Source organism: Trachymyrmex cornetzi, unplaced genomic scaffold (genome assembly GCF_001594075.2).
Source record: "Trachymyrmex cornetzi isolate Tcor2-1 unplaced genomic scaffold, Tcor1.1 scaffold43, whole genome shotgun sequence".
Lineage (NCBI taxonomy): Eukaryota > Metazoa > Arthropoda > Insecta > Hymenoptera > Formicidae > Trachymyrmex > Trachymyrmex cornetzi.
The window spans coordinates 327,831-343,077 of record NW_017299069.1 but is presented as its reverse complement, the minus strand read 5'-3'; the positions used below and the strand labels follow the sequence as shown (position 1 = coordinate 343,077).

General features: G+C 35.3%; 1 long non-coding RNA gene across 1 annotated transcript in view; it reads right to left on the bottom strand.

The window, feature by feature from the left end:
• Positions 1-4,692: 4,692 nt before the first annotated feature.
• The window catches only part of LOC108764501 (uncharacterized), a 163,855-nt gene continuing 153,300 nt past the window's right edge, over positions 4,693-15,247 (bottom strand). The window contains exon 4 of the long non-coding RNA XR_001940284.1: positions 4,693-4,766. This is a non-coding gene — a long non-coding RNA (uncharacterized LOC108764501). The remainder of the gene's footprint in view (positions 4,767-15,247) is intronic.

Genomic DNA, 15,247 nt, shown 5'->3' with positions numbered 1-15,247 from the left:
AACGGAGATGGAGTGTCAAAGAGAATATTTCTAACTAAAGGAGAACAGAACAAGCAAAGATGTTTTCATCAGTTTCCAGAAACTAGCACTCCATCAGCGCAAACCACAGCGAAAAGGAGATGAAGAGAGACGCGAATCCGAGGAATCCCATCAACGGACGCAGCAGCGACAGCTGTATAAATCGTTAAAGATAATAGTGCCTGTCGCTGAGACATGTGATAGGGAAGAAGGGTGACTATCTCCTCTGTGGCATCTTACTCCGAGTGATCTGGGTCGTCTTGCTTCTGTATATCGTTGTCGAAGACTACGACTATAGAAAAGCCAGGATCGTTGCAACGTCCGTCATCGTGTCGCTCTTCGATCGGTCGATAGGGCGAACACCCTCACGAGCGAATAAACAATCGAGCTTTCAAGCTTTGTGTGTAATGTGGCTAACCCAATTGCATCTCGATTCAGCGTTTGGATAATAAGAGCTCAACCTTGTTTAATTATCAGATATCGATTAGTAGAGAGACAGAGAGAGAACGAGAAAATTGACAGAAATACGCAAGTGGCTTACCACAATATATGATAATAAAAGAAAAATTAATTAAGTCCATCTTTTACTATAAAAAAAGTGACAGCTCTCGGTGCCGGAAAATCTATTAATTATCAACTATCTATATTTAACAAAACAAGTCCTCCAAATCTATAATGTACGTATAAATATCTTTCTTTTTGGTGTTAAAATGTTATAATTTTTTTCACTTATTAAATTATTTTAATACATGACTTCTAACTATTTAAATATAATATACATAATTTTTTTTATTAACCCTTACCGTACCATCTACAATTTGGTGCCTCATTCATACTATCAAGGGTCACTAGAATTTCTTCGTTTTTTCACCTCTTCAAAATAATTAAAAAAATCTCTAAAAATTCACCAACATACTTTCAACTTTCTAGAATAAATATTGACTCTTCATTGTGGAAAATAATAAAATGTATAATTTATAATTACCGAAAGACTCATAAGTTGGAAAAAAATGGCATTTGATTTAAAAAATTATAACTTTTCATATTAAATAAATATAAAAAAAATTACTCTAGAGTTTTGTAGTTTAGATATAAAGTTATGAAAAAAAAATACTAGAACTTCGAATTCTACAAAAAGTTGAATTATTTGAACACATAAATATGAGTAATTTTCAATAAGAAATATATAGAAAAAATCGAGTTAAAATACGCATTTTGTTGTAAAATAATGTATTTTTTCATTTAAAAAATGTAAATTTTAATACACATTTAGATAAATATGTAAAGAAAAGCGTGACTCGCCTCTTCAGTTTTATCTATTTTGTCTAAAAAATAATTTTTTTAGAAAAAAAATTTTTAATGAAAGCAAACATTCAGACATTAATTTAGAGTGAAAATAGAATACTTATAATGATTTTGACACAAATTTTATTTTCACAAAAAAGCTAACATCGTATACTCACAAGAGTCACTAGTGCCTCACGTCGCCTTAAACTGCACGTCAGTCATAGGCAGATTGACGGCCGGGGTCGCACCACCGCGCACAAATCCCCTCCATCACAAACTTTTTTTACGCGGCAATAACAAACACCGGGTTGACCGAGCTTGCGAGAAACTTGCACAAACAGGGATCGCTCGGTCACTAGTTACCCATATTAGTACGGTAAGGGTTAATTATAATAATTCTGATTATTTATGATTATTAACAATAATGTTGAAATGGCAAATTATTAGATTGCAATGTAATGTTAACCATATCGCAACTTCGTTGACGACATGACATCTCCGTAGCAGCAGCGAATACTTTGGCGGGCGTGCTTTCTTGAGCGCCGATATCTCTTCTAGCACCTCGGGATTCCCCCAATTATTTATAGCGACTGTCGCAGACGTAGGCCGACAACGACAACAACAACGACGACGACCACGACGACGACGGCAACGACGCCGCCGCCGACGCCGCAGTCGTATTCTTCGTGGTTGTCTGCATGGGCCAACCACCTTCCGTCGTTCGCCACCTGCTATCAATTACGTAAACACGTCGATGAACGTAAACACGCTCAAAACACGGAGACTTCAAAAATGCTTTTGTGAAAAGAATCCCAAAAATCATCGAGACATTCGGTCAACATTTGTGTAAGATGTAAAAACGTTCGATCGAAATCTATAAGCTACAGAGATTGGAATTTGAAAGTTACGAGAATTATTAAAATGTAGGTGGAACTTGTTTGATCACGTTGCGATTGCAAAGACATTCACACTACTCACGCTTGTCCAATGAAAAAATTCTTAGCATCGGTCACTGTGAGTAGCTATGTGGTTAATAGCAATGTGATCAAAGGGGTCGCTCCTTTATGCCTGTATCAGACTACAGATTGATGATTACGATTGCCCGGTTCTACTTCAACCAATCACGATGTAGCATGTACCGAGTCCACCCTAATTGGTTGAAATAGAACCGGGCAACCGTCAATCGTAATCGTCAACCCGTAGTCTGATACTCCCTTTAGAATGCTTATTTGTTCGAGCTTAGGAAAACTCGACGAAACCACTCGAGATCTCAAAGTTATGGAGACATTCGATCGAGAGGATGATGGAGAATCACACTATTTGATTAAGAGAAAGTGATGAATTGCAAAACTTTCAGCATCTGAAGACGGTTTAGTTCTTGAGGTGTAAAGTTATGTTTGAAGTAGTGATCTTGAATCGACTTTTTCTAGGGGTCAAAGTTCAGGTGGCGCGTTCGATCTTGAAGTGTTTCGCAAATCTGAATATGCTTTGGTCAATTATTATATTAGAAAACGTAATACGTAACTAATCACGAAGACTTTTTAAATTAAAAATTTTGACCAAACATTTTAATTTTTTGTTCGCAATCTTTTTCTCTCTCGCAAGTAAACTTATCGCGTTTTGTATTTTTCCCTACAGTGATGAAACTTGATGGATATTGAAACAAAAAACAGCGGATAAAAAACAACACGTAGCCGGAAAAAGGTACGGTGTTATTTTCACCGGCTCCGGAAACCACTTGGAACCCTTTATGAAAATAGCAATGGCTCTCGTGAATAGAAATACAAGACTGTGGAATTTTTACATACTTTTCAACTCGGTACTCTGATGAAATAAAACTCCATAAACTGAATAAAAACACCGAATATACAGGGCGTCACATTTCTACAAGATGAACAAGATTAGGTTGATGGCAGGTATTAACATTCTCTCTCTCTCTCTCTCTCTCTCTCTCTCTCTCTCTCTCTCTCTCTCAACTTGAATTTTATCGATAAAAACCCAGAGAGAATTCACAATTTTTTAATTAAAATAAAAATTTAATTAAAATTATATAAAGATTAAAGTCGTTCCGTTCTTCAAGCGTTTTCAAAAAACTAATTTTTAACATGCGGTTTGTGATGCAAAAACTATTAACATTTTCATCTAAAAAATGTTGATTTCTTGTTCGATAAAGACTTTACTATTAATTCAATGATTGATTCTGTAAGAAAAGAATAACAGACACATACACACACTTATTATTATAGATTATTACATGTGATCTGTACTTCATTTTTCGTCTGGACGCCTTCGGATTCAAGTTAGGCGTGTTCCGAGAGAATTTCACGCGACGGCCATTGTCGTGCGACCATAATTCACGGGATAAGACGGATTTAAGAGAGTTCAGCTTCACGACGTCTCTTGCGCCGGAGATGATTTAGCGCGGAAGACCGGATAGTTTTCGTCTACCGCGCCTCTGATCTATCGCATTTAGAATATACGAGAATGTACACGTTTGAGCAAAATTTATGTTTCGATTTGAAGAAACTTCCTGCATATATTAATATCGTGTCATATAGTCACCAGCGCTGTGTTTGACAAATACGGCGTAAAATGAGAATGTTTACGAGCAAGTTTGCCAAAATTTATACGTGTAGCAAGAATATTATATCTCTCTCGAATACTATAAACTTCTGTTATATGCTATAAACTTCTTTAACCCTTAACACACGTGATGATTTTTCGGTGCTTGACTACATATGATGGATCTTCCGTGTCTCAGTTTAATTTTCAACATTTTTACAAGCATACAAAAATTATTAAGCGATACTTTATCATTTTTAGAAAATATTTGTAAGGTAAAACTATTTGTGCGTTAAAAAAAGGAAAGAAAAGAAATTATTATTTAACCTGTGACTAGATATTATTTAGGTACTTCTAGTATTTCAAAGAAACAAAAATGCGCAATATACGAATATCTCGTGTGTAGGAAAATTCATATATTTAAAATTCAAAAGAAATTTTGCATGATATATTTTACGTAAAAAAATAAAATATTTAATATGTGAAAAATATTATGTAAATATTATAAAAACCTTAAAAAAATTAAATATACTAAAATTTACAAAATTTCGCAAAATGCTTGATTTAACTTGTGTGAATTAAATTGTATGCAAACTGAGTGTACAAACTGTAAGCCGAGCTCGAAAGTCTCGTTCGCAAGCGTTGCAAATATTTGAACAGCATGAAGTATTGGCAGACTCTTCGTTACGTCACGTACACTTGATGGCGTACATTTCGATCGTAATCTATTTTAGTTGAATATTTTGAGCGTGCGATGGAGAATTGATCATCCGTCAGAAACGTCGCGCAAATTAATACTACCGTAACGCACACACTCACCATAAACAGACGGCCATTGTGGATGTGGCGGCGAAACGCTGACACGCCCGGCGCGGCGGGACGGATGCGGAAGCAGGGATCTGCAAGCAGACAGAACAGAGACGTCCCTCAGTGAGCGTGTCGACAGAAATTTGCATGCGTTCGCGGATGCGTTAATGCTGCACGCGCCTCGCTCGCATATACCGAGTCCATCGATTCGCACGGGTGCCACTGTGCCATCGTGTAGCCTTTCGCTCGATACCATTGCACCCCGTTGCACCGCTATGCAAATCAATCGCGCACGTGCGGCAGCACGAACCCCCGGCATAAAAACGCATTCAGCGGAGATCAAACAACTTCAATATCGTAAAACACAATTCTGTAATTCTATGTCATAACGATTATAAAGCGCATAATATTTTTCACAACAGCCCCTTTACATATTTATTATTATTATATTTTTATTAATGAATAAAAACGCTTGGCTATCAATTTAAAAATATGAATTTGTAAAAATTTTTTTCCTTTCGAGCACGATATATTTTGATAATTTATATGATCATTTTTCTATATTAACAGGAGAATTAAAGTTTTTATTTCCGTTATATTTTGTATGTTTTTTTTTTAATGTGTATTACACAATGAGGATATTAAGTAATTACGAATCAACGGACTACCGACGATCTTGTTTTTACAGAAATGTTCAATCCGTTCAGCACAATTCGTCCACTCAATTACAGCACGAATAATAAGGGTTAATTGCCGTAATTCTCAACAACTCGTGTCGATCGCTTCTTGTTTCGCAGAATATTTAATGAAATCCTTCGGGAAATGATACAAATCTCTCTGTGTTACATAATTAAGTTGGGTTCGATTGCCCGGGAAATCGTAAATTCAACTACAATTGCGCCTCGTGAATAATGTATTATCGATGCTCAATAATTCACATAGCTCAATTTTGTTTTTTCCCCGAGGATTTTTTCAATTCTCCAGCTATGCTCTATCTAAGAAAAGAAATTAATTGGAAGTGGCGTATATTAATAAAAGACACAAGTACAGTTGTGTTTAATTCCAGAAGTCGCGGCGTCTCCCTTTGACAGGGATGTTCTCGTCGATTTATTTCTGCGGGCGGTCTCGCCGAATACTCGTCCCACGAATTTCGGCGCTGAGAGAACTCGGAGAGCGCTTTCCGTCCGTCCCGCGCAGGAATGCTGAAAAAGCAGTACGAGAGCGCTGGCCAGTGCACGTTAATTCAGATATATACCATGTCTAAAATTAATATAAATTAGCGCCGCCGTCGGCCGCCGGAATGCCAGCGTCGTTCCTGTAAATTGAGACAAGTCGCGCGTGGTCCGCAACCACCGCGCGCGAGTTGTCCCAACTACTATAAAGCCCATATCAGACTACGAATTACCGGTTGCAGTTCCTGGTTGCCTAATTCTATTTCAGCCAATCACGACGCAGTGAGCCCGGAATGGTTCAAATAAAATCAGGCACCCAGGAACCGTAACTAACAATTTACAGGTCCGGGTTTTCATTTTCTGGTTAACTTGTAGTAGTTTATAGGATTAATCTGACATTTTATTCAACAAACTTCATCTATGATAATATGAATTTTTGAAAATTTTTTTCCTTTCGATCACGATGTATTTTGGTAATTGATGATCATTTTTCTATATTAACAGGAGAATTAAAGTTTTATTTCCGTTATATTTTGTATGTTTTTTTTTATGTATATTAGGTAATACACAATGAGGATATTGAGTAAAAGACCGAGACGAGATTGTCATTGTCGAGACCAAGCCGATACCGAGAAGAGACTGAAAATTTCGAGGCCAAATCGAGACCGAAACGAGATTTGAACTAGTCTCGTCTCGTCCAAATGGAGGCCGAATCACTACAAGGATCTAAGCGATGGTCAGACTTTGTTTTCTAGGGATTCTAGATTAGGTTAGCCGCTGTCATTTTTTCCAATATAAATATACTGATTGTCTACTAAATCACGTGATCACAGTGCTATTTTTTTTCTTTACTATATACGGTAATCAATCCGACCATATGTTTTAGACTCTTTAAACAGCCAATCTAATCATCCTTTTATGATAAATCTCTGGTTTTCTAGAACTTTAGTAATTCGTAGTCTGATGCAGGCTTTAAGCGCCTTAATAATAAGCTCCGTTGTTCTCGCCATCACGTTGGCCTGATGAATACATTCGCAACCAACGGATTGTGGACAAACACGCGATGTGAACAATGAAGTTAAATTAAAAAAAAAAATTCATAGGCCATTTAAAAAAAATATCTTTATAAATCGAAGACCGTTTATATGAAGTCCTCGAAAAACCCGATGTCGAAAGAAGGATGTGATAATAATAAAAAGAGATTATAACGTACACACAATAAAAAATCATCCATCCATGTGTTAAAATTTTCTTGTGTTACCACATTTTGATTATTACTTCAATGTAAAATAAACATACAACTGATATGTTATTATTTTTGTAACATTTTGATGTGTTAGATTCATGTTACGTTTCTAACTTAACAATTGCGTATGTCAATTAAAAATAGAATATTATTTTGAGTGTTTTTAACACAATTGTTTCATTTAATCTATATAGCTCAAAGTCAATTTAACATCTAAGAAAAATTAAAGTAAATCTTAAAATAATCAAAATGTTTTATTAACATTTTCTTACGAGTTACTGCAACTACTCTTCTATGTACTCTACTTATTTTGTTATGCGTAGACTAGAAAGGTGATGCATCACACACGCGAAAAAGAAAAAGAGACGGTTCTCGCATCGACACATACACACACACACATACACACACATCAATGCGAGCGAGTTAGCGGCGGAAAGAAAGAGGAACGCGGCGCTTGTGTACTTAACTTCGCCGTCATCAAAGATTCCGTTCTCTTCTTTTATCCGCGCCGAAAGGCAAGACCGCGATATCACCATCCTTTAGATCACTGATCCAATCAAATTCGGATATGTTCGGTGGGGAATAGAGGAGATCGGGCCTCGCGGAATATCCACAGAAAGTTTTTCCGTTTAGTCAGTCTTTTCGAAGCACGCGAGCTAACATTCGAGTCGATACGAAAGGTCCATCTGCGAGAACGCTCTTTTCGAGGCAGCGACGTTGTTGCTGGTCCTCCATAAGTCAAGGGGACATTCCCTAGGCGTTGCTCTAAGAGAGCACAGGGTGTCTTCCTCAAGCGTAGTCACGAAGCGGCTCATGGTTTAACCCCGAGACGTTGCCACGCGAGTGCGATCCATTTCTGGATCATATCGTCGTACCATATCGAGACATGTGTCAAAGGGATAATCGTTACGTGTAATAAACGCTTAATGCGAAACTGTGATGAATACTTACTGTGAAACTATAATAAACGCTTAACCAACAAACTGTGCTGTGATTACTGTGTGTTGAGAAAGAATAAAAACGCTCACGCGAAACCACGGCGCAGGCACGAGAATTGTCTGCGCCGACCTACAAGACATATTTTGTATGTTAGTTTTAAATCACCCTTAAAGTCAAAATAACAAATATAAATGTAAAGTATCGTGTCAATTATTTAACATTACTAGTTCGCTAATAAATAACACAAGGCGAATGAGTTACTTTAACTTAAAATTTAGAGTGGATCTCCTGGGACATGTAAAAAACGTTAAAATTAACATTTTCTTTTTTATTGTGCATATTACGTAAAATGCAAACATTAAATAATAATTTTGTTATAATAATTATTCCTCTCGAAATTTGCAGCACATTATTTCGCCGGACGCGTATGTCGAATTACACATTTAGGTCGTCGAGATAAATATTTAACTACATGTCAATCGCTGTCAGCATAAAAAAAAACATAATCTGCGCGTCGCAATTGCATTCCGACACGATTCGGATTATTTTGCGTTACACAGAACAACGCTATCCGAATTGTTTCGTTAACCGAGTTTCAACGCAAAGAATTAGAGCCCGCCGGCTTTGTAGAGCACATAGCAAACTGATGGAAGCATTTGGTTTCACTGTAAAAAAAAAGGTATGATGGTATGACGGGAATAAAACTCGCAAACCCAGTTAAACCGGCAAAGAGGATTATGCGATTCTTGTACTAGGAATCGTTTCACAAAAGAGGACCGAAAGGTCAGCTTTTAGAGTTACAAGCGCGAGCCGCAAAGTTCACGACTAGTCGCGTTCGATCGGTTTTAATCTGTAACGAACGAGCCAAGAAAACGGCGGCGGCGATTCGTGAAAAAGCGTCCCTAAAGTGTCGTCGAGGGCGAGCATAGGACGAATCTGTTCCAAAGGGTCCCAAAAGGTCGTTTCAGATAGGCAGGAGCATCTGCCGCCTCTGGCTGCTGGAAGAAACGATAAATAGTGTCGGGAAGCTACGAAGCTAGTCTTCTCAATTAACGACGATCGACGTGAATGGGGCACAAAGCGCTCTCCCCGATCGAGACACGATAAATATTTTCTCGACGGAATTGCCGCAAAAGGAAGGTTTTCTACACTACAGTGCTTCAAATTAGATGCAAAATTATACGAGATCTGTAAATAAGGAATTTTCGTAAACCCTGCTCAAGTATCTGAGGAAGTATACGAGTCATAACACAAATTATATGAAATATTCATATCCTATACATTTCAGGGAATAGTAATTGCAAAAGTACAGAAATTCTAGAAATATACGCTTCCATTTCTAGAATTACACACCTAAGTTTCAGTGGAAGTTATGTACGAGTTGAGACACGATCTACTTTATCATTCTATTTTCTTTCCTCGTCACATAATAGTTACTTCGACAGATGTAATCGAACTTGCAAAATCTCCAGAACATCGACAAATCCAAGATAATCCAAAATGGTTTGAACTCTATTTCGTTTCGGTAATCTCCGAAATAGAATACCACGTTCTCGTAAAATCATATAGTAGTCCAGAATAAAATTTTATTATTAAAAATTTTCCTAAAATTTGTTTAATTTATCGTAGAATAAAGGAAAGAACCAGAATAATTAAGTTGGATAGAAATGTTCAGCATATTTTTATCAATCCTAAATTATTTATAGCAAAAGAGATCAAATGTTAATTAAACAAATTTTAGGAAAATTTTTAATAATAAAAGACAAAAGAGCAACTTATTTTTTACAAGAAAAATATAATTTTACCGTGAAAGGTATAAAATTTAATATTAATTGATTTCGCAAAAATAATTATTTACGAATTAAATTATGAAACGTTATTTTCTACATAGAAAGAACGATTTTGTTAAAATATCTAAAGATTTAGCTAAACACAGATTTTTAAATAATTTTGTTGATCCATTAAAATAGTTATGTGTATATATTTATTTCAGTGAAATAAATATATTTCTCACAAATATATTTTTAGACACCTTTTTCTCAATGTATGTAACATTCATCATGTATAGTATCAACCTCCGATGTCGGATTGATTTCATATTGTGGACGGAAGCAAACGAGATAGCAGATGTATCGATGTCTCAGGAGCGAACCGATAATATACAGCGATGTTGCTCGATCGAATCAACGCGGGCTGTCTGTTATGAAAGGGGGACGCGGAATGTCGATTCAGATATTAAATTTCCTTGCGAATGGCGTTCCCTGTAGTGCGCGCGCGAGGCTCGTCCCTATTTCCCACAGGACCCCGTCAGGCTCCTGTCAGGATGCATTGCTCACCCCGTTCGCTTTTACGGTGTCCGCTTTTATCCAACCCCGTGTTACAGAACTCGTAATGGCCGACCTGTCTCAGAATGGCGATGAGTGGTCCAGCTTGGACCACATATCATCGAAATAAAACACTGTGCATTTTTTATCGTGGCCGGAAAAGCAATTTGTTGCACGTAAAATATACAATTCACGTCCGCATAAAAAAATAGCTCTGAGTTCCAGTTCTGTTAAACAATTTATAATTTTAAAAAACGCGTCAGTTATAAGCCATTTTATTTATTTAATTAAATAATTAAATGATTCATTAATTCACCGAGACACACTTCAGAAATTACGTATTACGCTAAAATATATCATTTATTAGTAAATATTTATTTCTAATTATAAAAGAAATACTTTGTTACACATAAATAAAAGATATATTTAAAGCTCCATTTTCTTTTAGAAAATCAAATCTTTGATTTCTAAAATTTTTAGAAAATCAAATTTTTAGAGAATTAGATTTTCGTTATCTTTAAAAGAAATTTTGAAAATTGCAAAAAAAAAGACAAAGAGACAAAAGTTGTCTTTTAAAAATCCCGAAATAGCACCTCATAGTTCAGTTCTCATTCAATTACAGATAAAAGAACTTGAACTCGTATTCGTACCCAATCAGGCGACTAATTTTCCTGCGTGTCCAAGACACCTCGGAATTCAAAGAAAATTGAATTTGCTCCCTCTACGAAGTACAGGAAGTCGGAGAATGACATTCGACTTCAAAGCGTTCTTTCAAAGCATATCCTCCGTGCATCTATGAGCCTTTCGATCCTCTCTTTCGGTCATTAGACACGCATCTCGGTTCCGATAAGGAATCATATTTTCCGCTCATGTAGAGTCAGGAGTGACTTCTTCTTGCTACTAAGGAATTGAAAGTCTATACGCGACTTGTATTACTGCTGGCTCGTCATACTATCGTGTTCAATATAAAAAAAACGTAATTATTAAAAGTTGAATCTCTCGCAAAAGATTAATTTTTTATAATCGGATAACTATGTCAAAAGAATTGGGAATAAAAATATTTTTGTGTAATCTGTGAAAATAAGTGTGCTGTGTATAGCATTATTAGATAATAAGCATTACTAGATATTATTAGATAATAAGAAAATGCGTTTTATTTCAAAATAATTACCGCTCCTTTAATAACAGAAAAAAAGGTTTTTTCAAATTTTATGTTAGTGATTTAAAGTTGCAAAAATTTTGTTTCACGCGCTTTAATTATATTCGACGATATCATAAGATATAACATTTTCTCATCGCATCAGAAAAGGGAGGAGTTGATACGGCGAATGAATGGCAAGAAAGATGCAAGAAATCATTAAGCGAATCCATCGATAGCAAGGAACGTCGATAATTCCATGCTATGGCTTCCCAACGAGAGGGAGATTCATCCCTCAATCAGACCCCGCCCCAGAGATTTGTCAGATAAGAAGTTGTCTGCAATAAATTTCGCTTTCTCCCGACCACCTATTACTTCGCCGTTTTTCCCTTTTCCTTACTACTCGTATCCGTTTCCCGTAACTCTAACTTCGTTCACAACGCCGTACAAGGTAGTCTTGAAAAAAAAAGCGGATTAAAGGGAATTAATGGGAAGTTGCGCTGAAAACTCTGCTCCTCAACTAAGGATTAAACTTAAATCCTAACGAACGTTTGAAACCCTTTTTGTTTCTTTTCAGTCTTTTCATAGTTCTTTTACGAAATAAGAAAAAATTGAAACCAAAAGAATTAGGATAGAATATCTTTTCTGTATCATTAAGATTTCATAGATTTAAAACGGAAAAGATTTTTACTATTAATTTACTTGTGAGGGATGTGGGAACTTCTTAATCAAAAGGAAATAAAAATATAATTAATTAGTATAAACGGTTTGTCATATTTATCAAAATTAAAACAAAATGTCAGCAAAATCGAAGTAAAATTAGCGCTATGGACTTCAATGTATTCTCTTCTTTTCATTTAGAGAAAAATTTTCCAATTCTCTTTTCAAAGAAAGACGTTTTGTACCTGGACAAAAATGATAAATTTTTTACATGAAAGCCAGGTGCCGTCTTTAGAGAATTCACAGATTGAATTTCTTCAATTTCATAGATTGAATTTCCATAAATTCTTTTCAGTTGTGAAAGAGCATGCACTATATATACATTCAAAATCAACACCTTTTGTATCTTGAAATATTGTAAAAGCAGGAAGAGATGACGCGTGATAATCTTCCTTGCATTTCAGTTGAAAAAGCGGCAAATTTACACTTCATACCCGCATAAATTTTTTAATACTATTATGAACTTCCTAAAAGTCTAACATTAACAAGTTTGATTCAACCATTATTACTCTCGCACAAAGCAAGTTTTAAACTCACTTACGAAGTCAATATTAACCCTTTACAGAATAAAAGTCCCGAGAGATGAAAACTAGCTGCTTTATATTGCTTGCTTTTTAAAGATGCAGAATTATTACACGGATTTGACTTAGGATGGGAATAGAAACATATCTATTGTTCTCTTTTTTCAAAAGTGACATAATTAAAAAAATTAAATTTAAAAAAAAATGATAGAAACTATTTTACAATTTACAACAGAAAATTAATCACTAATTAAATAACGTTGACAAAAAATATTTTCTTAAAAATGATTTACGTTGTTCAATCTGTCCAAATCATAGATTTTTTCTTTCGTAGGAATTCGAAAGGCACAGTGGATCGAAATGAAGTAATAGATGGACATGGGCCAAAAAATAAAAATTTTAATTTCATAATTTTATCCACTTAAATGTGTTGTAGAATACCCCCAATTCATGATCCGAAAGTAAGCAATATAAATTAATGAATAATACAGACGCTATACATATACAAAGTTTCAGATTTCTATGATAAATGAAATTCGTGAAGAGTAGAAGTCGTTCAATTGTTTTGCTATATTCTATATAAAGAATATACGTATATGCATGTCTATTGTATAGTCTGTAATTCTATGATTCTCTTGGTATGTTTTTATCATTTTTGTTTCCAGTTTTCATTATTCCTTTACGGATTTTTCTCTAATATGTCAAAACGAAATTTTAATTCACTTCACGTAAATTTACAGAGCAATTTAAAAAAAAGTCCACACATGTTTGAGGATCTTTATTACGGGATTTTGAAGAACTTTTTGTGTAGTAAAAATTCGCACAAGTTTTAACTACTACTGTGTACTACCTTCTGTGTTATACATCATTTTAAAAAATCGATTTTTCTCTTTCTACATAAATATTTTCTAAACTAATAGAGATATAAAAAAGTGTTTTAAATAAAAGTTGAATGATTTCAAGAGTACTTTGTATTGTAATACACTCTAAATTTTTTGCAGTGAAATCTCACTTCGAGAGAGTGAAAATACAACTACCCTTGAAAAAAAGTGAAAATATTTCACTTCTTGAAAAAGAATGACAATTTTGATTCTTTTTAGAGTAAATTTTCACTTCAAAGGAGTGAAGTCTCACTTCAAAATAAATGAAATTTCACTCCTTTGAAAATTCACTTTAAAAAGAGTAAAAATTGTCACTTTTTTATCACGAAGTGAAGGGTGGTTATACTTTCACTTTCTTAGAGTGAGATTTCACAAGAAATTTAGAGTACACTGAAAGAAAATATTGATTGTTGCAGCAAATTAGATAGTTAAATATGGCACAGCATTTTTAATTGGATGCAGCAACCAATTTTTGGTTGCGTTAGCCAATCGAAATCCTATACTAACATTGCGGATAGGCTAACATAATCAACAATTGGCTGCAGCAACCAAAAATTGACTGTTGCAATCAATTAAAAATGCTATGTCATAATTTTACCATCTAATTTGTTGCAGCAGCCAATTTTTTGTTTCAATGTAGTAATAATAAAACAGAAACATTTGCTGTTTACATTGTTAGAAAATCATTATTATTAAAATATTATGAAAAAGTATTAAAAGAAAACATTGTTTATCAAAATGCATTTCTTTCAAATCGATTTTTAAACGGAATTCTGTCTCTGAACAGATTTTTGGTCGATGTTCACAGAATTAGTGGTTCCGATCCACTGTGGTACATACCGAAGAAGTGAACAATGGCGAAGGAAGCAAATTAAATCCGGTTGAAATGGCTACTTCGCGCCACTGGATAATTCACGTCCACGTATTTACCATCAACAAAGGAATCAACTGGGTTCATGAACTAATTTACGTAGTTCAATGGAGGACGCTGAGGCGCCCGTTTGCGAAACGCCTTCGCAAGCTTGAATTACAAAAGCCGCATGGTAAGTTAACGGTATCGCATCACCTCTTGGCAGTGTCCTCGGTAATTTGAAATCACTGTTTTGGCGCCGACGACGACCGGTGTATGATCATAATAATGGCGCTAACGAGCTGACGCCACCGCGTTTTCCAGACGTCAACGTTACAGACCAATAATCATAACCAGTCATAACTCCGTTATTCCCCATCGCCAAGAGAACCTCGCGAGTCAATTAACATTAGGAGGGAGCTCGAGAAAGGATCCATTTAACTCCTTAATGCGATTTAAATGCGTCAACTGAGTCGTAAACGAGTCTATGGCTGCAACCAGTAGACGGTCTTCAGGGTGTAAACAAGATTCAGAATGTGCATACTAATCTGTTTGTAAAACTGTGTCGCTAATGATACATTTAGGTACCAATTACGCGATAAATGCACATAAATTTTATTTCAATTGAATAGTTCAGTAAAAAAATGTTGTCATAAGAAATGATCTTGATAAGTAGTGTCCCTACACTGAGAGAAAAGATTTTGTTACAGGAACAAATCAAGGGAAAGCAAATGTGATATTTGTTTAAAAAACAATCGATTTGTTACGATTGCAAATTAATT